The 23,596-nt window shown below is 47.7% G+C and overlaps 1 protein-coding gene and 1 non-coding gene across 2 annotated transcripts in view; one reads left to right on the top strand and one right to left on the bottom strand.

Moving 5' to 3' along the window:
- LOC135902661 (nose resistant to fluoxetine protein 6-like) overlaps window positions 1-23,596 on the top strand; it is an 85,887-nt gene that overhangs the window by 18,475 nt on the left and 43,816 nt on the right. The gene's annotated exons all lie outside the window — the stretch shown is intronic.
- On the bottom strand, window positions 6,366-6,555 carry LOC135902678 (U2 spliceosomal RNA). The gene has a single exon (XR_010564568.1). It is a non-coding gene; the product is annotated as a U2 spliceosomal RNA (small nuclear RNA).

Raw genomic sequence — 23,596 nt, 5'->3', positions numbered from 1 at the left:
AAGGGTTTCCATAGTTCTGTCTAATGACAATGAAAATTTGAATTCAGTAAACGGATCAATATGACATAAGTCCGAGCTCTTGGAATTCTGGTCAAACCAAGTGTATCTACACATTTTGAAAGACGTTGTCCTTATAATGCAGCGTAATTCATTCTTTGATATTGGGAGCGGAACCGCATCATCTTTGAGGTGTGCTTGTCGTGCTGCTTCATCGACTGCTGTGTTGCCAGGAATGTTACAATGCCCTGGTATCCACTGGAATGCTGTTGCATGTTTCGTTTCGCTTGCCTTTGTGATGTTTTTAAGTGCTTCCTATATTATACTGTCACTGAATGTTTTCCCTTTTGTGCTGCACAGTGATGTTAGAGCCGCCAGTGAATCGCTGAAAATTACCCATTTTTTACGCATATCAATTTTATCGCACATAGGATTGCGAACAGTTCATCCGTTGTGGACTAAGTCGCACGAGCTAACTTAAATGATTCTTGTTTGTTGAGGTGAGGTATAATGAATGATGAAGTTGAAGAGGTTGCTGTACTGGAGCCATCTGTATAGACGTGTGTGTATCCTGAATACCGCATATATATCTGGTAAAGTGCTAGTTGTTGAGCAGCTTGAATGAACATGCCTCTTTTTCTGAATATCCCGTCTACTGACAATTCGAGTTTTGGAAGTGTAAGCAGCCATGGAGGATATTTGACGTCTGAGTTCCAAAATTCATTTCTTGGCACTATGTGAAGATTTTCTCGAATTTCTGTATGAAGATAACTTCTATCTCGTTTCATTATATTTAGAGCCAATGCGTGGCTTTTATGCTGTGTTTGACGAGGGAAATAATGTCGGCATATTTCTGTAGTTCGCATAACTGGAAATGATGATTAGCGAGCCTCAGCTATTACAAGAGAGCTATAAGACACTCGTGGAACTCCTAGACATATGCGTAGTCCTCTAGGTAAAAGTTTTTGAAGTCGCTCTTCTGACGTGTGGGAAAGTCCGTGTAAGATGGGCGCGTAATACGCAATTTTTTGTCGAATTAATGCGTTGTAAACAGTCAGCATGGACGATACTGATCCACCCCATGATGTGCCTGCAAGTCTTCGAAGTACAGTCACTATGACATTGACCTGGTTTCGAGTTTTTTTGTGTCCGGTAGTAAGGATAGCTGCCTATGTATATCAAGTATTATGCCAAGAAATCGATGCAGTACGACGATCATTAGAGGGTGTCCTTCCAGATTAAGAGTGAAATTTTTTAACTGCCTCCAAGCGTAGGGTAATACAGCTGCCTTTGCGTGTGATAGAACCATTCCTCTTTCTCTCAAAAATTAGTTAATGATATTTATGCCGTCTTGGAATGCCATCTGAAGTAGTTGAGCATTAGACCCATATGTCCAAATACACATATCATCTGCATACAGTGAAAACTTTAACTGCGATGGGAATCTTCTTGTTAAATCAGCCATGACTCTCGCATGTGTTCTTTATTCACCCCAACGAACCAAGCAATTTTTCTTGCTGCGCTCCCCCTATTCCTGTGATATTCTATTCAACATAAATTCATTCGATACGTCGCTTAATAAACAACCGATTTATACAAACTGCGTAGATATAAAATAATTTTAGCGCCCCCTTCCCTCGGCGCCCGCAGTACATTCTTCCACTCCCTCTTTGGAATTTGTCGATCGAGCGTTCGGGCAGATGGTGAGCGAATATTGCACAGCGCAACTCGTTCGAAACAGTGCGAACGTAATCTGGAGTGTCCGATATTAAACGCCGCTGCGTTAAGTCATGGAAGCTTTACGGCACGGCACACATTAGCAAATCAACATCTAACTTTCTTTATCAAATGAGTTACAGTTAGATGAATTATTTTTTTTAATTGCGATAAAGACTTGCGACGTAATTCTTTGTGTATATATGTATTATACGTGTGCTGTGAGGCCTGTGTTGTGCATTAATTGAAGGGGTGTTTTGTGGAATCTATTATCAACTATCCAGCGGTCGCAGCTAGTTGTGACACTGTAGCGGAGGGCGGCTTGCAGTAGGAGAGGCGAGCGTTCCGATCGTAAGTCTGCACATGTCCATATTAGGTGGTACGCACGTGACTCCATTACTGGGACTGAGCAGTATGGACTCGTAGCACCCAGTGGTAAATGCGACCAATTCCACATTGAGATCACAGCCGGTGTAAGGGCCACCCCGGCTCGAAGCCTCCTAAGCACAACCTCCCTACGCCCTAGTAACGTGAACGGGGAGGCAACAGAAACACGGTGACATAAGAGCGCATGTGTCCTGCCGGAGAAAATTTTTACGGGCGCGGAGTGAGTTAAGGGGTTGAAGTGGGTGGGGAATAGACGGAAGATCTGAATTAGGAGGGCAGTATGCCTACTGGATGGCAGCAATCAATGTTGTGAGGGTTCGCAGCATGGCCTTGAATCCAGTGTACCTTGACGTAAGTAGCTGTTTTACTATTCATAGTGTGTATGGTCTCGCAGATTTCTAGCGCCTTGTGAAACTTCTTGAGTTCTTGACAAGCCCTTTTTGTTGGCCTCTTATTTCATATGCAGTCAGGGCGATGAGCCCCCGCCAATGTCTCTGCTTGCGTTAGTGCAGAACTGCATCTTCTAATGTCACGCGTAATGATAAATTATACCGGGCACCTTGACGAGACAAGCGGTTTCTCTGTATACGGCGTGGCTTGCAGCTTAGTGTAGGGCACTAGATAGAAGAAGGTAGATGATAAATGCGCAAGAGCACATACCGCTACCGCATGCCGAGTACGTATTGAGTTTCGCTTGAAATACTCTCGACGAGAGCTTGACAAGTTCGTCTGGCTTGTTGCAGCGAAAAACGCGAGGGTGACTGGCGAATAAATACGCACGCACTCATATTCTGTCACGCGCACACTGAAGGAGCGAGCACAAGGCACACGCACGCGGGTACCTGCTCTGAGCAACGCACGATGGCGTTAACCCAGTTATGCGGTGCGTTTATTTCGGGGAAACTCTCGTCACGCCTTCGCCTATCAACTCTTTCGCTACCCGCCATAAGTGCGGAAGGAGTGACAGAGAAGGGAAAATATAAAGAAAAAGAAAAAAACACACACGCGCGCGCGCGCGCGAACAAGGGGGCGCGCGCTGCCCGAATTGTATACGAGGATGGCGGATCACCGGAAGCCGACACCAGGAAGGAAGTCGCGGACACACCGGCGAGGGAGGTTACCTTCGAGAATCCGGCGCACGTATATACGTACCGCGGGGGTATTCGCCGCTCGGACGCCGGTCTTTTTTTCTCCCTCGCGAGAAAGAAAAGGTCAGGAAACGCTGCAGTCGCGAGCGCGCGCTGCGCTTGGGAGCGCTTCACGAGGTACACATATTTTTGGGCGACGGGAAGAAAAAGAAACGAGAAAAACGGTAAAGCAAAGCAAAGAAAATAAATATGGCGAAGTTCTCCTTTTGTAATACGCAATAGATCAGGGCAGCAGGAATCGGAGCCTTGGTATGCCAAAAAGTACGCACGAATGAAAGGTGGGTGGCGATCGAACGAATTTTCTGCACCAACTGTCCGTGGCGTACGTCGTCGATTTTGACAGCACCTGCCTGCATGGTGATAACTGCTTGTTTATCAATAACGAGTGATGGCGTCGTATTTTCAATCAAGAAAAAGCTCAAAGGTCGAAGCGCAATATGAAGTTCGACATTTGATTCTGTGATTTGCAATGATATTTTAAGTATTAAAAAAATCTGGAGAAACAAAAGAGTGTCGAAAACAGAGACTTCGGTGTTACAGCTAGTCTCTTCAAAAATGTTCTGTTGACAGCTTCGAGCGTTTCGCTACACTTGAGCTGCCTTTAAAAGGAGCGACACAACGTGCTGAGGGTGGGGCAAACCTCAACCATACACTGCGTTGCTCTGAAAGGAAACTATGCCTCGCTATGGGGCCGTCATCAGGGCGACAGCTATGACACTGATAGCGGGCTTCATTCCTGTTCGGGGCGGATGCATTTCGGCCTGCATAGTGCAGTGAGAAAAGTGTGTAGCGGCTATATTTAGCAGCCCAGGCGCGGCGCACAGCCGCAATGTGCAGTGCCGTACAGTGTTCTGGTTCCCAGCATGAAGGACTGCCGGCTCGCCGACGAGACGTGCGGAGCTCATTGAGGACTAACCCTTGAGGGCCGGCTCGCGCCGAAGAGAAATGCCGGCGTCCATTTTCGTAATTGTCACGCTCGTTTTCTTCCCCCTTTTGCTTCTTTTGCATCACGCAGCTGGACGGCCAGCAGCGTCTATTTTAAGAGCGCGAACAGCTATATCGCGACTTGCGCGGCGGTATAACGCGCACCGCGGCCATGTACGAAGGCGTTTAACCCGTTCGCTCTGCGTAGCTCCGTCACAATTTGGGTGGGCACAACGTCTTCCCCTTTCGCTGAATACTCGCTCGCCGAGCTTTATGGCTAGAGCGCGCGCCTGCTCGCTTGTTGGGAGGGCGTGCGCTCTTGTTTGAACCATCCGAGCCCTCTCCAATCACGCTTTGTGCAGCCAACATGTCCCATGCATTGACGTGCTCATAACTTCCGCGGGGCGGCGTGTGGCGCCGACGTGCTTCTCCGGCCATGTACACGTCCTCATATGCATGCCTGTGAAGCTGAACTCGCCACGGGCGAAGGTGAATTGCCACCCTAAGCCACGTTCTTTAGTTCGCCCGTTGTTTTTCTTCACGACCCGCGGTCACTCGCCACGGTCTTGTAATGAGTCTTTGCACAGAACAAGGTCACGCATTGTCCCATCTATTTCATCGTCTCCTTCCTCGAATGCAATTATAACGCAGAATAACGCCCTGTTCAGTAACGAGACCGCGATCTCGACGCGTGGCTTTCAACAAAGCCGGGCCGCTGGGTTAAACGCGAGCGTGTTCAGTTCGAGTGACCCTTCACCCTTCGACCCAAAGGCGCCTTTCGCCTTTTGTGAAGTGCGAAGTGCGGCAGGTGCCGTCTGCTTTTAGCACGGTGCGTAGGCTGCCGGTACTTTCATGGACACATCGTAGTCACGCATTGGGAGCCCCAGAAACGGAAAACGCGGAAAACCTAACAGAAATAAGTACGTGTACGAGCACCGTGCGTGACCTCCCTGTATAGAGCCGCTCGTTCGTAAGAGAGCGCAAAAGTGTGCGCTCGACGTTGTCGATCACCGGCCACCCGCATTAACGCTGAGCGTACTAGGATCCTTAATTTGGCAACACTCACGCTCTAGATGGCTCGTTCAGTCGTCAGAGCTGATCAATTGCAATAAGCTTTTTCTGACCCCGGTGGTATCTGTACATATCTATACCAAACACAGTAAACAAAGGAATATATACAAGGTAGAAGTGTTTTTCATGATATAAAATATAAAAGAAAAAGAAGTGCCTTCACTGCCTTCTGAGCCGATCATCAATCGGGACGGTGCTCTGGTATTGTGTGTTTCAGAGGACGATCATCAAATTTCCTCGAAAAGCAAACATCGTAATTTAGTGGAGCCTTCTTTTTTCACGAAACGAAATAACACAATACGCCCCACTCCTTTTTTTATTTAGCCTATGCTTGTATCTTGCTAACTAATCTTAAATGTCAACGTATTTTTTGATAAGACAAGAAATGTGAGCCACATGTAGCGGAGTCCACATGCCCCGAAGGTTCCTGACCGAATCCTTCAAGTGCAATGGCGCACGCACATAAAAAAAAGTACAAGGGTGACCCTAGCACGTGTTAGCATTGTGCCACTTATCACGGTGGTGTTGACATCACGTAAACCTATATTGCGACCAATTGTCCATATCTTTTTTTTAATTCGTGAAGTATACATTGCAGAACTTTAAGAAAAGAACGAAAAAGAAGCATTTTTTCGTATGTATAGTACGCCCACGCAATAGATAGATAGATAGATAGATAGATAGATAGATAGATAGATAGATAGATAGATAGATAGATAGATAGATAGATAGATAGATAGATAGATAGATAGATAGATAGATAGATAGATAGATAGATAGATAGATAGATAGATAGATAGATAGATAGATAGATAGATAGATAGATAGATAGATAGATAGATAGATAGATACAAGAAACGTGGGGTCCACCACAAACCAAAAATCTGGTGCGCGACAGCTAGCAGGACACCACAGCTTTCTTGTCAGGACATCTCACATTTACAATGCGTACCTGTTCGTCGCAGATGCTTTCCTGGCGTCAATTTCTGTACTGCACGGAACAGCGACTCTAGCAAAGCATCCAATTCTCTACTGGCTCATTTTCTCTCTCTCTCTCTTTTTTTTTATTACAACAAAGCTGCATATGTCTAGATTCTGGAAAAAATTTCGAGAATTTCTCCCCATACATGGGCCGATCCCGAAGATAGTGCCGTACCGGGCTGATCCACGGCGGAGTTGAAGCAGGCTTTAAGCACTCCGCCACCTTGCAAAAATAGCAAAAAATAAGTTTAATATCATAGGCCCAAATACAACCCGTATCAAATATTAAGCTGATAAGAACAGATACTATACTCTGAACCGTGTCGGTCATGTCTACGTTTGCACCGCCCTCTCTTTGTCGGCGTTCCAAGCGCTTGCGTATCGCCTTTCCTTCCACTCTCCCATGGTGGTGGTCCCGTAGGCGTGCTGCCCAACGGGACCGCGAGGCGGAAAGAAATGCGCACCGTCCATGTGGTCCCGATACCGCAAACTTGGAATATTTCACTGGAGCAACGGCCAGGTTTCAGAGGGAGTTTGCGGGTAACCAATTTTGTGTGGCCTGTGTTGTGTGTGGCAGCTTGTGGTTTTCGAATGACCTCACAACCATTACTGCACTGCGGGACGTCGACCGACGCACGATCGCCTTGGCTACGGTGAAGCAGTGTGTGCCCTCGGAGTGCTGTGGGGTGCTTGTCTGTTCTACGTGCCGGCATTCATTAGTAAAAGGCGTCGTGCCGCGTTTTGCAACAACACTTGGGTATGTATACTGACCGGTGCCACATCATCTTCCGAGGCTCAACATCGTGGAGGAGCGACTAGTCGCGCCTCGCCTTCCATTTATGTGCATATGGTGTTTGACGCACGGAAAAGGACAGTTCGACATTAAGTGGCCCACATACACTGCTTCACTGGTCACTTTCATAGAGTAGAATGGAACTGAACTTTTTTATTATTGATTTGATGGTATTCGAAACGTTGGGAACTATCATCGTCGGTATTTCCACATTCGGTTGTCATATGAACAAAATAAATGAAATTAGACAATTATAATATAACACGCGCACAGGCGCACGCACGCACGCACGCACACACGCACACACACACACAGCGCGCGCGCACGCACACACGCACGCACACACGCAATGACGAGCATTTAAGCGTCGACGCATTTGAATGGACGGCAAATATAGTGGAATCATTAGAAACCTTGGTACAATGCACAATTAAATATGTACAATTGAAGTAGAACTGTGACTCGAAGAAAACGCTGGAATACATAAAATAGGAATCAGTGACAAATACAGGGGCAGCCTCCTCGAGACGCTTGCACTATAATAACATAAATGGTCAGCTATGACAAGTCATTGCTAAACACCATACAAGCTGGTTAATGCCTATAGGAAAGCAAGAATAAGGAATAAGGAATAAGCAAGAATAAGTAAATTAATATATAACAATTTACTTATTCTTGCTTATTCCTTATTCCTTATTCTTAACCCCAGAATATAGAAAAACGTACAGAGAAAATAGTAGGGGTGAGCGAACATTCGAAACTTTCGAATAACGAATCGAATAGTGTCCTATTCGATTCGGTCTTGAAATCAAATGGTGACTATACGTAAATGGCGAATGTTTTTCGAATACATTTCGAATATTTCAAAACGTCAACTGCGCCCACTTCAACATAACATTGGAGAAAAAGTACGGTAAATCCGCCCCCTCCCCCTCCATCCCCCGTGGCATTGTACCGACATAAAACGTGAGAACTTGTGTAGGGGGTAGGCCACGTCGCTTAGGTAGCCATAGTTTAAAGGCTATACAGCGATCATTCATGCTCTCTGAAGAGTCATGTGCACGCGAATAACATAATTGTTTGCTCCATTTATGTTTTAATCCATAAGGGAAAGAGGAAGAGAAAGAAGTTTGATGCCCGAGGCGCCAAACCAAACCTAACAGATGCTCTGAGCTTCTCGCTGTTATACATTTTCTTTTTACGTCTTCGCCGTTTTCGTCATAGTCATTTCATCAAGGATGAGCAAGACGACGCTCCCACGACCATCTGAACAAGGTCAGTCGTCTGCTTCATTGCTCATTTTTGGACGACGTGCCTTTGGAAGCTCGGACGAACTCGATTCCTAGGAGAGCTCAACCCCGGAAGTCATGTACTCTTAACAGCGAGTACACCGTAGCTATGGGCCACCGTCTGAAGAAGATGCGCCTGATGTCGACTAAGACGACTTCATCGAATCATAGTGAGCAAGAATCATTCATGGTTTCTTACGTGCCACTCTGGGCGTCACACAGCATGAACTCTTCAGTAGGCAGTTTCTGACCGAATATTTTGAAAGCGTGGCCCCTGGGCAAATCAACGAGATCAAGATCAACGCTCTAGAGAACATCCTGACATCCTGAATGTGAAAAATGCCGCAATACTGGCGAAGTTAAAGGTCGATCCGCAGTTAAGTGCAATCCCCGTCCGCTCCTTTTTTACTAAGGGAAGGACACAACGACTGGTGTGATTTCGAAAGTGGAGCTTGAAATAAAGTATGCGGACCTCAAGAGTCTTTTGACGTCATTGGTGCGCATCCTTGAGATTGACCGCTTGGGGAACTCCCGATGTTTCAAGTTAATATTTCCTTCTTGGACAATACCAGCGTCTCTCAAAGGGGGCTACGTGATACACCGTGTACGACCATTTGTTCCGAGACCTCTTCAGTGCCGGAAATGTCTAAAGATAGGACACGTGAGCACTGTTTGTAGAAGTGAAGGGTTTTACGTGCCAAAACCACTTTCTGATTATGAGGCACGCCGTAGTGGAGGACTCCAGAAATTTCGACCACCTGGGGTTCTTTAACATGCACCTAAATCTAAGTACACCGGTGTTTTCGCATTTCGCCCCCATCGAAATGCGGCCGCTATGGCCGAGATTCGCTCCCGCGACCTTGTGCTTAGCAGCCCAACACCATAGCCACTGAGCAACCACGGCGGGTATTGCGGCGGAGAACACAATACCACCGACTGTGATGTGTCTTCATTTAAATGTCCCAACTGTACTGGCTCTCACCCAGTGACTTCGAAGGAATGCCCGAAGATGAAACAAGAAGCTCGTACTCTTAGAAAAATGTCAAGAGACCAATCTTCACGTAAAGAGACCGCTCAATCTGTTCGCCAAAGTGACCAGCATTCGCGAAAGAGCGCCACACCTGTGCCTGTGCGTGCATCGAGGTCGGTAACCGCGCCTACTGCTAATTCATGGTCGGTGAGAGCACGCAGCGAATATTCGCCTCCACCGGCTGATACAGACACGGAATGGCCTTTGCTGCCCTCTAGGCACAAGGCCGTTATAGCGGGCCCTAGTGGTCCTCTGCGCCAAGAAACCAAGAATGATAGGGTCGTTGAATCCGGTGAAACTACGGGCAAGCAAGGAGATGGACACAATGAGAAGGAAAGCGTGCAGAAAACGCTGACGCACCTAGTAGAGTCAATGCGCGTGATTCTCGGCGGTCTGCAAAATTCGGCCGCTAAGGGTGTCCTGCAGGTGCTCGCCATACTGGAGCCGCTTATCGGAGCTCTTTACATGCTGTAAAACTTTTGCTTGGCGCCTGTGCTGCTCACGCAGGGAAGGCCCACACGCAAGCTTCGGCTTAGCGCCTTTATCACTACAGACAAGATATAGAACCCGGTAGTGGCTTCATGGATGATATTTCTGAATGTTTATAACCAGAAGGTTGAACGCGTGCTTTCATCGTTGTGCATCCCTCTAAGTCATCATCATCCCTCATCCCACCTTTATGTCCCCGTTCCCCCTCCCCCTGTGCATAGCAGCATGCTAGAGCGCGTTAGTTCAGGCCGACCTCTCTGCCTTCTTTCAAATAAATTCTCTCTCTCTCTCTTTAATGCATAAGCATTCGTTGGCGAGTACCCCAACAAAATCTGTCAGTCATGCGAAAAGGGCGATGCTTTGTATCTAAACAAAAGTTCGTAACTTTCGAAGAACTTTCATCGTTATAATACTGTCAACTTAGATGATTGGTAGCATTATAAGCGATAAGGAACAATTGAAACCAAAAAACAAATTTATTAGTGCTAATTTTGTTAGCAAAATCGTGTTCCTGACGCGAAAAGGGTGACACGTACCTTACTCATAGGGATACGTATGGCTCCATAGAAAATGCATGGGGAAGTCTGTAGTGGGGGTGGGCCAAGTGAAATTTGGAGGTGGGCCAACGTGATATTTGGGGGTCGGCCAACTTAAATTTGGGGGGGGGGCTACTTGACATTTAGGGGTGGGCCAACTTAAATTTGAGGGCGGGTACGCTGAAATATGTGAAACAATATCAAAAGCCAAGTAACAGCTGAGCCAAACCATGCTTGCGCATTCGTAGAGAATGCTCAGAATTTCTGTACACTTTTTCATAAACAATGCTTCATAACGTATGAGGGACGCTCCGAAGGAAAGTTTCGTCCTTTATTTTAGCACAGAAACTTTATTGTCACAAAACAAAAATACACTGTGGCATCATGAATTATAACGTTGCGCTATTTTCCCACATAGTCGCGACCGTTAAGGGGACGGGGTTATGTGAACCTTCAACAGCGTCGGCTTGGAGCTCGAACCAGGTTGACCATCGGAGAGGGTTCGGCAGGGAAGACGGGATGATGTAAGAACAAATAACAGAAGTTTAATATATCGTTACGGGTGAGCGGTGCGCTACAAGAGAAACGAATACAAAAATGGTCAGCATGCGTGCATCTGCACGCAAGGGCACAGATGATGCGACCGCACGTGGCGGCTCGCTGGCTTTCTGATACCCTCCACCATCCGGGCATCCTCATTCTCTGCTGCCCCCTGGTGGAGGAGCTTGTCAGGACACGTTGGAGCAACCCCCAGAGAGGGGCACGTACGGGAGGGTATCTACTCCTTGGCGTAGACGGGTTGAGCGTCGTAAAGAGGGGAGTAGGATTTGCACATTCCACGCATACTGCCGTCGCACATACCCGACGGGCAAGTCTTTTCATGTTGACGAGCGTGGCAATTAGGTACGCCATGTCCCAGGCGTTTGACATTTGTTCCATTCATTGCCGCACAAAGTGAACCGTAAGACCATCGACATCGAGACCTTTGTCGTAGTGTGCAATCTGCTTGAAGAAACCACTCTGGTAAAACTCTGTGCCTTCATATGCAAGGAATTGTCGCACAGCCTGCTCCACCTCAGCATTGCTTTGGAAGTGACGTCCCGAGAGTGCGGTTTTCAATGCAGGGACAGGTGCCCATTCATACCGTATAACAGCGCACACTTCCGTTGGCAACCCCGTTGTCCGCACACTTCTGTCTGCCATCGTGATTTGTACTCGAATAACCTCGGGCACCTCGACCACCCCGACCTGCTGCTACTCTTTCTTCGGGGCTCTGCGCATGCGTCATTCCTCTGCTGACGCTCCTTCCGCCGTTGAACCAGCGACGGGGGTGGATTATTACGGCGATTGTTTCACATGGTGTACCATCTTCTCTTAAAAAAAATGACGAAATTACTTTCGGAACGTCCCTCGTACTGTGTAGTAATGAGAGAAACTTGCTAACTTTAAGAATATTAGGATGTGAACAACATTTTCTAATTACTGCTATAACAACTATTCATTATTCGAAAATTATTCGAAAACTCTTGTATATGCGATTCAGTTTGTTTCTGGTACTATTCGACTCGTATTCGATTCGGTCTCAAAATTCACCATTCGCCCACCCCTATAAAGAGTCGTCAGTAGTGAGGCACACTGCCACTTGGTTAAAAAACATTAAAGTTTCTAGAGCTTTTCTTCGCGCTTGACGGTCATTCCATGTCCCAAGAACTTTTCTTACAGCAAAAATACGGTCATCAAGAGCGTTCAGTGTTGACCCCAAAGCGTTCCTTTGAGATTTACGAAGACGGCAAGTCAGGAAACTGTCTCTACGTTCTCCCATAAGTGACTGCGGATTTGATCCACCGCGTGGTCAACCATATCCTGTTCTTGTTAGCTAACGACGATTTCTTTCCACATGATGACCAAATAGAACGAATGCGCCTTGTTAAGATGCGTTTGTCTTGATTCCCTAACGTCCGTTTCGAAATGGCTGATCATCTGTAAGAATCGTTAAACGGGCACAAGGAAGAGACTAGGCTCACGTGTGCTGTTTACAAATTTCCATGCTGTTTTTAGTGGAGCTTTCGTAAGCTGTCATACGCCGCAGACGGCCACATTACTTAAAAGAGACAAACGACTGCATGCACTGCTCGATACGGCAGAAAACATGCAGACAGTTATTGAAAATACTTTTGGCTTATTTCAAAGCATCAGTATAACTCGCGTGGGCGTTTAGAGGGTGATTAATTTAAAAGGACACTATAAATGCCTAGTAGTGCTGGGTTTGTCATGGATTCATGTGGCGATCACCATCATCCACAAATCCACTTAAAAAGGAATGCCTCTCTCAGTAAGGTGGGAGAGGCATTCACACATCACGCGGTTGGCTCTGCGCCAGTTATTCAACGTTTTAACGCGGAGTTCTTGGGATTATTCATTATTAGAGGTGGACAGCGAATGCTTAAAAAAAGAAGGGAAATAAATGACGCAGAAACTCCTCTGGGAAGCATATACTTAGACAAGCACAGATCCATGGGCTATGTTTAGAGGAGAAAGTGGCGCAATGCTTGCGCATTATCATCATCATCAGCAGCAGCAGCGGTGGGCGTAACCAGGATGATGATGATGATTATTATGATGATGATGCGCAAGCATTGCGCCATTTTCTCCTCTCCACATAGCCCATGGCTCTGTGCTTGTCGAAGTATATGCTTCCCAGAGGAGTTTCTGCGTCATATTAGACTAATTCATCCGGCGAGTGCAAACGGCAGCGCTGCGGCAACAAGAACTGGTGCTGACGGGCCGCAAGAAGTATTGACGACGCAAGCAAAGTACTGCGGGTGGCGGCGCCAGGTGCGCGATGACGTTCCGATCATTATAATCGTTATCGCTATTTAGTGCCTTATCAATCCGCGTCGATCCATTCTGTACCGTGACCAAACGAACTCCGCCGGCGGCACTTCCGCGCTGCCCGCGCCTTCAAAGCGATCTGCGATGCCTACAGAGTGCCGACTGGTGATCGCTTCGCGCCCTGTGTTCTCGCGGCTTACTTAGCGTTGAAGATACACGCGTGGGCCCGTATCTTGCAAGCGATCTGCGAAAGTGGCTGAGTGCCGCGTCTGCTGAGAGCCCCGTGAGCACTGTGTTCTATTCGGTGGCGTTGAAGCGAGAGGCTGCACGAAGGTGAATTTGCTCACTGCTGTGGGAACTATCTTGAAAGCGGTCGTCTTACGGGACGGACGCTTTTCTCGTTGGGTAAGCATAGAAATCTGACGCATTTAAAAAAGGACGCCGACATAATTGCCACATTCAACACGACCTCAATGTGATTCGGGCGCGTGCATGCTCTGCCCTTATGCAGATGGCGCTACAAGGAAAAAAGAGACACAGGCATCGGTAACAGCACAGATACTGCTGGGATTTCTTCATTGACTCAAACGTCTTCTTCGGAACAGCACACGGTTAGCGGCGGGTGTGCTGGCCGGGTGATGACAGCCACGAGGAGAAGCATTACGGCGCTTGGGTCATTTCCTTGCGGGTGTTTGCCACACCTGCCTCGAAGAGGTCTCCTTTCCGGCTCACTAGCTGCCTATATTTGCGACCTCTCGCTTAGACGCTGCCGAGCCAACTCGACTTTCTGAAAGCGCAGTTCGCGCTGCACTTTCCCTGCTGCGGTCTCAAAACTGCGCAGCGGGCCGCGAACCGTGAAGCCGAATGCGGCCACAGTTGTGGTTCGCTAAGCCATTAGCGAGATCGTTAACCCGAGGAGGTTCATTTTTTCCGGTCAGCCGAAGTCGAACGCAGACCTTCTCGCACAGGTCTTGTTCGTGAGCTAAAAGAAGGAGGCAAACGAAGTAAACTGCTAGGCCGGTCCTAGGCCGTCGGAAGACCACATGGAAGAGCCCCTGGTGATTGTCTTTCCACACTGCCGAGCCGCCATGTCTTCTTTGCTTGTTTGTTTCCACAGCAAAAAATAGCAACACGATAGTTCATCTCCAGTGCACAGAGCTCCATCACCAGTAGGTGTCCTGAAAGCGGCTCTCTCGGAGCACTTTTCGAGCAGATGGTAAGGCCGACACATTTCGCGGCGAATAGCAGAATAATGCGTTATTGAGTGGATATATGTAAGTGTCCTTAGGTTATTTGGTAAACTGTATAACACTTAACTAGGGGGTGCTTGTGCGTGTGTTTCGCCAGACAAAGGATCTACGTTAACTGGACTGTGGAAAGGAATTCTAGGAAAAAGCCTGGAGCGAACCGCTACCGTCGTCGTAACGTGCGCAAGCAATCACGCAATCGAAACACCAGCGCGAAATGTGGGAAATTGTGAGTCCAAATATAAATATCAAGACAAGGCAAAAAAAGAAAATTATTTTCCTTGTGTGTATATAAACTGTCTTTAATACTGTTGAAATCGACCGTTGAAGTCGACTGCTGACATTTAATATAGTCACTTACTCAGAAAACAGCGCGTAGAACAAGGAACCGATACGTTATCGCTGTCCAAGCGTGCACCTATTAAAAAAAAAAAGAAAGAGAGCTTTAGAAATATCTTTAAAAATGCCCCAAAAATCTCTTTTACATTTAGAAAGCTCAGGAGGCTCGTTTTGGAGGGTTGATTTCACGCCGCCATGTCGCAATGTCGCGTTCGGAGCGGATCGTCATTGCAACGTGTGAAAAAACACTGCTTCAGCACGCCAATGTTCTACAGCGCAATTACAGGTGGTCTCTTTCAAGGAGACCGGCATGTACTCAAACGGCCAATTACAGTAAGAGCGCATTCATTGTGAGAAGTGACACAGAACTTTCTTAGGCTCCTAGCTAAGAACGAAGAAAACTGCGAGATATAAGCTGTCTTTGTTTATAAATAGTATTTAGTATGTACGGTTCTGTTGTAGTTCATACATTCTTTTATTATTGCATGGAACAGCGAGTGTAGTTCGAACTGTTCAGATGGATTACCTGAACAGGCTGACATTACCAGCAGGACTAATCGAACTGCCTAAGCAGCCAATTAAAAATAGTGCCTAATTATATTTTAATTCTTCTATTTAGGGTAAAAGTTGGAATTGTGAAATTGAAGTCCTGCAGTTTTGATTCCATGTCTGTTTAGCACAAACCCAAGACTTAGCTCCAACTTTCGTTATATCTGTCCCCAAAATCTGCTGAAGGACGCATTGTCGCTCCAGCCGGAACTGTTAGAGGGACGGGTAGATATACATACCCAGTAACACAACTGATGAGCGGCGCATACCCAGTCTCACATATCCGCATACCGGTGACGCACGTTGACTCCGCAATTTGTTTGGAACCCGGTTCCCTCATCACGTCAACCCGATGTTCTAACCAGTAGACCATGGACTACCCAGTTACCCATGTTGGCGGGAACACAGTTATATACAGACACAGATAGACTGCCACCGAAAGTGCGTCTAGCGCTGTAAGAATGCCAGTCGAATGAAATGTAACTGTCTATGTAAGTTGCTACTCGCCATCGCTACAGTCATTTATCAAGCCATTCAATCGCGTCCCGATAGTTCACGCAGAGTTACTCATGTCACAGTGTGAGTTGATCTTCCTGCTGCTTTCTGTACCCCATGACAAAGTAACCTTTTCTTCCATCGAGCCTGTTTTTGATGCCGCGCTTTTCGTAATATTTCACAGCGACATGGATGGAATTTCGTTTTTAATACGGTAGCATTCTTAGGGTTTTTGACAGGCTTTATAGGGGCTAACTATCGATCTACCTACCTATCTATGTGTCTATGTATATTTGTACCTAAGCACTTTCCCGGCAACCTGGGTCACTATGCTGTCCATGGTCGAATGGTTAGAGCACCGGGCTGTTGTGCTTAGGGCTGTTGTGCAGGGTTCGAAACGGACCATCGAACCAACTTCAGCCACTGAGTATGTGGCAATGTGTACATACGTGCCGCTCTTTAACGGACCTCTTTCCCGCCGACATGGGTCACTGTAGATGCGGAACTGGGTATTGCACCGCCTTTTAATGAAACTGTTTGAAAGGAAACACTGACTTGGAACACCGGGTATGGGCCAACAGCGCTGCGGTGGCCTTCAATGAACCTCTTTGATGCCAACTTGGGCAACTAGGTATGCGCCCCTCTACAATGACAAAAAATATCCCTCAAATTTATCTGATGCTGAGGGGAATCAAACTCACGTCACGAGGGTTCCTCAAGGACAGCAACTCGGCGCTTTATCGAGCTGCGCCATGAATGCACTGAGTATGTGCCGCTCTTCAGTAAACCTCTCGCCAACTTGGGTTCCAGAGTGTGTGCCACTGGGTGCGCGGTAAGCGAGGGAACAATTTTCAGTGTTCGCAGGCCCCGAGGTGCTACGCTTCTCGTCTCGGAGGCCATGCGCAGACTTCTCGGCAGCGCCACTAGATGGCGCAGCGTGTACAGAAAAAAAAAAGAACGCGAGAGAGGAGCATGGTTGCCGCATGACGCGTTTCTAAGCGTTCGCACGCGCCGGTGTGCCATGAATTTCGGAGGCCAGGCGCAGGTTTTACGGCGGCGGCGGTGCTAGCATCGCGCCGAGTGTTCTTAGGAAAGTGCGAGAGAGGAGTCCCGCTGCAGTTCGCGCCTCATACATAACTCGTTTTGACGGTGGCAATACGCTGTGTCGCTATATTGATGCAATGCTAAACGCACTGCCGTCGACAGTCATCGTGAGGTGGGTTCCGCCGAATCTTTTCCCACATTCATATACAAACGAGCTGCTCCTATTCATGTGCCACGTTTGTACGGGCGCTTGTGTATAATAATGGGGTTTGGAAGCTTCTTACAATCGAGAAATGAAGGTATGTTATAACATATTTAGCTTGATAACTATTATAAAACACTTCTGGGCAGGGTTGTGAACATGGTCGCTGGCTCGACTACCTGTAGTGTTGGCCGTATTTCGGTTGGGGCGGAATGGAAAAACGATCGTGTACTTGTGTGTAGATGAACATTGAAGAACCCGTAGTGGTCTAAATTAACGCACTATGCCTCCACTGTGGCACCTCTTAAAGTTCAGATGTGGCTTTATTTATAGAGTCCTTCATTTTTGGGGCAAAACCGACAATTCTCGATTTTTTTTTCACCCCGAACAAGATTTATGAAAATCGTGTTACACCCTGTATCTCCCCGAAGCTTTCCTTTTCGTAAACGATAATGATAAAGACACGTGTTATGAAAATAATTAATTTTGCCCACCTATTTTGATCAAGTGGTCAATATGCAGGATGTCCCAGCTAACATTAGCCAGAGCTTTAAAATATGCGATTGCCACGCAGCTGGACAAAACCAAAGCAATGTTGTTTGCCGTCGCTTTCAGATACTCAAGTTAATTTTCATTATTTCTAATTAGATAATTAATCTTAATTAGTTAATCAACTTCTCAAATATTATAGTTAGATGAAGAGTGTCAATGAAACAATTGTAGACCAACATGAAAAACTCGCCAATACAGCTTTCTGTTGCTCAATACGTGCTACATAAAAGTGTTCTTCCGAACGGGAAAGAAACCCGCGAATACACGCCAAGTGCCTCGAGCAAAAGTCGCGCGGCACTTTTGCGTGCATTTGCGGGCTACTATCACGTTCGGAAAAACACTTGTTCTGGTTTTGCTCATTGTTTTCGCTTAAAACTCAAGTGAAAACTGGCACATGCAAACAGAAAACGTATAATCAGCGTCTACCGACGTTGAGAGAACGATATAGCTTGTTGCGTTCTTGTAGCTTCGTTTACATGAATACGATATTGACGCGTTGCATCGCACATCCCTCACGACGCATATATTTCAACGGTGGTAATGCGCTAGGAAGCGAATTATCGCAGCGCTGACGTTGTTCTGCATTTCAAACGGTAGATGTGACGTTGACAGGATACTTACCGAACTACGTTACGTTCAACGAAGCGCAACTGTCGCAAGAGCGGAACCAGTACGACGACAAGGATGAAAGGCACGGCAGGTCTAGGGTGGACGCAGAAATGCTCCCACTGCATATGAATCAATCAGAAATCAAGTGTCAAGAGCGCATTGCATTTTATCCAGCGTTAAGGCAGGTCGATTCATAGCTTTCTTTTCCTAGGTCTCACATGCTATGTAAATTCTTGCCTCCGTTTCCCAAAAAGTACTAGCATGCGCTGTCTAAGCGGTATCATTCTAGATTCAGGTGTTAATACCGAAATATAAATTTCCCTTTCGTTTTAGAGCGCAGCTCTTCTAGGCGCCCGTTCCTGCGGCGAGCGGCGGCAGCGGCGTAACCGAGCGAACGAGCACGACGTAACCGAGTAAACAAGGAGGGTGCGCGAAGATGGCTACGAGATGGCGCCAGGGTAGCGCACGTCGTCTGGTAGATTTGGTGAAGGCGGCTGATGTGAATCGAGCCACGCGTCACCCATGCACTGGCTCTCGCGATCGCCAGATTAGCGAGGCTTTCGCGGCGCACTTCGCTCCGTTTGCAACGTGCCGCACGAGACATATTGTCTGCGCGAGCCAATATATTGCGAAATGAAAACACGTACACAGCTGCGCTCAAATTTCACACAAGGAAGTATCGTAATCGTCGATGGAATTTTCCAGCGCATAATTCCATGTGAACAATAAAGTCCATTCTTTATTCTTCGTAGTTTCTCCTCGCCTGTGGCGCTCTCCGGTTGAGCACGAGGTGGTGCGGGTTCGATTCCCATTCTCGACTCCACCATTTCAATTAAGGTGCTTTCGTGCGTAAATCTCGCTTAACACTACGCGTCGTCCCAGTTACACAACTGCAGCTTTGAGACCTAAAACCCCATTAATCAGCGTCCGTCGCCTATTGCGGGACGTTATAAGCATACTCACTCTTCGTCTTTCTTTTAAGCTAATCGCTGTAAGGAGGAAGGAAAAAGTGGAGAAGGAAAGGCAGGGTGGTTGAACAGTTTAGCTTAACCGGTTTGCTACCCTGCACATGGGAGCGGGATGGGGGAGATTAAAGGTGGGGAGAAGAGATAGAGAGAGCACATAACACGGCACACACATCGTTAGTTACAGCCCGTCACTCTTGCGCGGTACGTGACATCACTGTCACAGCCGCTTGTCCAAGCCCGTCTCCTTCATAAACCGAAGTAGTCCCTTCGTCACCTTCAGCTGCGATGTCTTCTGTCGGCCATATGTGAAAATAGTTGCAACTGACAATGGTCTATTGCTAAGGTGCGCTAGAACGGACGCCAGGGACTGTCTCTGAACATTATATTCAGGACAGTCGCACAGAATGTGTTCCAGCGTCTCCTCGCAAAGACAGGCATTGCAGAGAGCGTTGTCGGCCATTCCAATGCGAAATGAGTAAGATTTCGTGAAGGCCACCCCTATAGCCATAAGCGATAAAGCAGGGTGGCCTCACCTCCGCGGAGTCCAGTTGGCATACAGAGATGCATCAAAGAGGGCAGGTCGTATTGATGATTGCTCCGGTTGGTCTGGCTGCTTGGCGTGCACCATAGAGAGAGCGTGATCTCCCGTGCAAGCACTCGAAGTCTGCTGGCTGCGTCGGACCGTGAAAGTGGTATGACCTCTTCCTGTATGTCTTCAAGAGCTGCCCGAGCTGCTTTATCGGCGTCTTCATTTCCTATGACGCCGCAGTGACTTGGCAGCCACTGAAGCATCACGTGATGCCCTTTCTCACGTGATGTATGGAGTAGGCATCTAATATCGAACATGAGCTGTTCGAATGGCCCGCGACGCAGAGCTGATAGCACAGATTGTAGGGCTGCCTTTGAGTCACTGAAGATTGACCATTGTCGAGGTGGTTCCCGATTGACGAAGTAAAGTGCAGCGCGAAGAGCAGCTAGTTCCGCAGATGTTGATGTCGTTGGGTGGTCAGTCCTAAAACTGATGGCAATAGCTCTTGCTGGGACGACCACAGCACCGGACGAACACTGGATGTTTGTGGAACCATCAGTATAAATATGTATACTGTCCGCGTACCTCTCGTGCAGAAGAAGCATAGACAGTTGTTTCAGCACAGGCGACGACAGCTCAGACTGTTTCCCGATTCCTGGTACGCTGAGGTGGACTGTGGGGCTGATAAGACACCAAGGGGGTATCGATGGTTTTGGTGAGGCGGTGAAGCCCGAGGGAAGTTTGTCTTTGTACTTGACGATGGTTTTAGAGAATGATGCTTGGTGCCTGTCTGAAGGTAGCGTTGCTAAGTGGTGATAGGAGGCACGTGCAAAATGTCTGACGTGCGTTCTCAGGGCTTTCACCGTAATGTGAGTTTGCATTGGATGGTCCCGAGCAATCGCAATAGTTGCCTCTGTTGACGTGCATCTTGGCAAACCAAGGCATACTCTGAGTGTTTGAGCTTGTGCTGCCTGCAGAACACGAATATTTGTCTTGCAGATGCTGTTCAGTACAGGCAGACTATATCTTAAAAAACTGAGAAAGAGAGCTCTGTAGAGTTTGAGCATTGCGTCTACTGACATCCCCTACTGACATCCCCCACGTCTTTCCTGCCAAGTATGTAAACAACTGGGAAATTTCTGTCAGGCGCCGTTTCATGTAGGCCACGTGCGGGCTCCAACAGAGGTCTCGGTCGATAATTACGCCAAGAAATCTGTGGGTTCTGACATAGGAAATGGTCCGCCCATTGATTGAGATGACATAAGGCGTCATTGGTTTAAAAGATTATATCGACCTCATTTTCCATTATCGGACGTTTTAACTCTCAACCACCGTCACGAAAGGACGAAGTTCATTACCTGCGGTGTGCCTCACGCTCAATGTAAGGCAAGGGAAAGGCACGGCGAATGAGGGGGAAGGGGAGCAGGGCTTAGGAGGTGGAAGTTGGCGTATAGACGTTGGCGACTATAACCACCGGCTTTCCAAATGAAACCAGTAAGCGCCTGTGCACATCCGTTTCCATGGCCGCTCGCGGGCTGACTGTCGGGGCTGGCAGCTGGTTCCTTTTTTTTTTTGCTCCACTGACAAGGCCGCACGCTTGTGCTGCGGAGCGGACGCGCACGTATACGAAGCGCCGCCAGTACGTATCGCTTCTCGCGAAACGCGTATACCCGGTGGCTCGGGTGTCCACGCTGTTACTATATAAAAACCCCTTCGGAGCCCCAACCTTTCCCGCCTCCGGCCATCCATGCGTGCGCGACAACAAAGCAAATGCGACGGACGGCGGCTGCGACGGAGAAAAAGGAAGTCGCTGAAGATATCGCACGGATGGCCAACACGCGCTGAACGAGCCACGCCGTGTGTGCGGGAAGGATGCAGTACGGCTCCCTCGCCCGAGGTTGTTTATGTTTTCTTCTCGTTCAACGAGATACACATGCTCGCATATCCAGAATACGTCGGCATATCATATACGCATACGGCATGCACAGCGGGAGGGTGATCGCGAACGGGTTTTCCTGATATTTAGAAATGGGCGGAAGCAACAAAACAAGGGAGAAAAAAAGCCACAGAATAGCGCCAGGCCGTGAATGACAACGCGGAAAATAACAAGAGAGAGAGAAAACAGAAGTAGCAGACACACGACGACGTCCCGCGCGGGATAACGTGGCTCGTCGACTGAGGGAGGTCTGAGGAGCGTGACCGAGTCCTGTTTCTCCCTCTTGCAGCCACTTTTATATATATATATATATTCAGTCTGATGCTGAAAGAGGTCTCATGCGATAACAAAAAAGAAAGAAAAAGCGCTCAAGTCAGATAAAGTTGACGCCGCTTAGTTGCGTGCGAGACGCTCACTGTTCGCTTTCCCGATTGCACACACTTGCATGGTTCGCACGCCCGCACGTTGGCGCCTCGGCACAGTGGTGCACGGGCCCAACAAAAAGAAGGGCGGCAATACGATGTTCTTTGGGCACCGATATGCGGCTTGCGCGAATGCGTGCAGCCGTGCCGTATGCATAATAAGGGCACGCAAGAAGCCCAACGCTCCCGGCAGGAAGGAAATGCTATCCGCTCAGCTGCCTCGAAGCTGCATTTGCAGGATTTCTGAAGAGCGTGCCAAACTGACGGTTTTCGCTTTCGCTCGATATAGCTCGCACAAAGCAAGCCATACAGGCGGCGCTCGTTCTGAGTGCCAGAGGCGTCGTTTCTCGTATAAACTCGCATCGAGTCGGCGCCAACGCGAGCGCTGCGGCGAGTGAACGGAGCACAGCATAAATCAACGGTAAGAACTCTGTCACTCACTGAGATGAATCTAGTTTTCGCTAAAGATTAACAGGGGCATACTTTTGCAATATGTATTTCTAAACGAGCGAAACAGGGAACATTATTAACTGCTAAGCAGGAATTGCTCTATAGCCTACGATAGAAAGGGGGAGTGATGATTGCGTATATTTATAGGGTGTCCCAGCTAACGTTAGGCAAGCTGTTATAAGAAGAATGGAAGAAGAAAACACGTGGTGCAACGTACGGTTATAAGACCTACGGTGTTCGTTCAGTAGACCTGTGACGAACGAACACCTTAAGTTTTATAAGTGTATCCTGAACCCTGTTTTTTTTTCTCCATTCTTTTTATTATTTTAACTGCTCGGCTATCGTTAGCTGGAACACACGGTATACATCACACCAGCATCCCATTAAAGCGAAAGCGAAAGCTGTTTCGCGTCTCAGCGACGTTCACTGGTATGCTAACACACTGTCATCGTTGCGGAAATAAAGGAACGGGAAGCTTCCAAATTTAGACGGAGAAGCTGAGGACGCATCAGCCATTTGTGCGTTGCTGTGACGACATAAAACAACATGATGCCACGAATGTCCCTTAGTTCACCTTTTATACGGCACTAAGGTCGCCAGTCCGACGACGCCTACACTTTCGACTAGCAGATGTTCCCAAGCATTGGTACTGATTGTGGTCTCGTAACAACACAGCCTATTCGCCAGTGCACTCGCGTGCCCCCGACTGGCAGCTGGGTGAGACAGGCTGCACAGCTATACTGCGCCCCTGGAAGGCTAGTAAGTCGAATATCCCGGATTTCGTAACATGTATACTATGACATATGATATAGGGCCCTATAACGTAAAACTATTCCAATATGTTTCTATTCCAATCTCCTGACGTCAAATTTGCGTAACCACCGACGTAAGCACCGGCCGGTCACCCACAGGGTTGTCTGTCAAGACCAATCAAACACTCTCCTCGTTCATAGGAGGTCACTTTTCTTTGCTTTAAAAACGAATAACATTGCCTACACTGAGCGGCTTGTCGTATCTAATTGGCTGACAAGAGGTGACGAGAACATTCAAGTGGAGAGCGA

Source organism: Dermacentor albipictus, chromosome 1 (assembly GCF_038994185.2).
Source record: "Dermacentor albipictus isolate Rhodes 1998 colony chromosome 1, USDA_Dalb.pri_finalv2, whole genome shotgun sequence".
Lineage (NCBI taxonomy): Eukaryota > Metazoa > Arthropoda > Arachnida > Ixodida > Ixodidae > Dermacentor > Dermacentor albipictus.
Note: the sequence above shows the minus strand (reverse complement) of the source record. Positions and strands in the feature narration are given on the sequence as shown.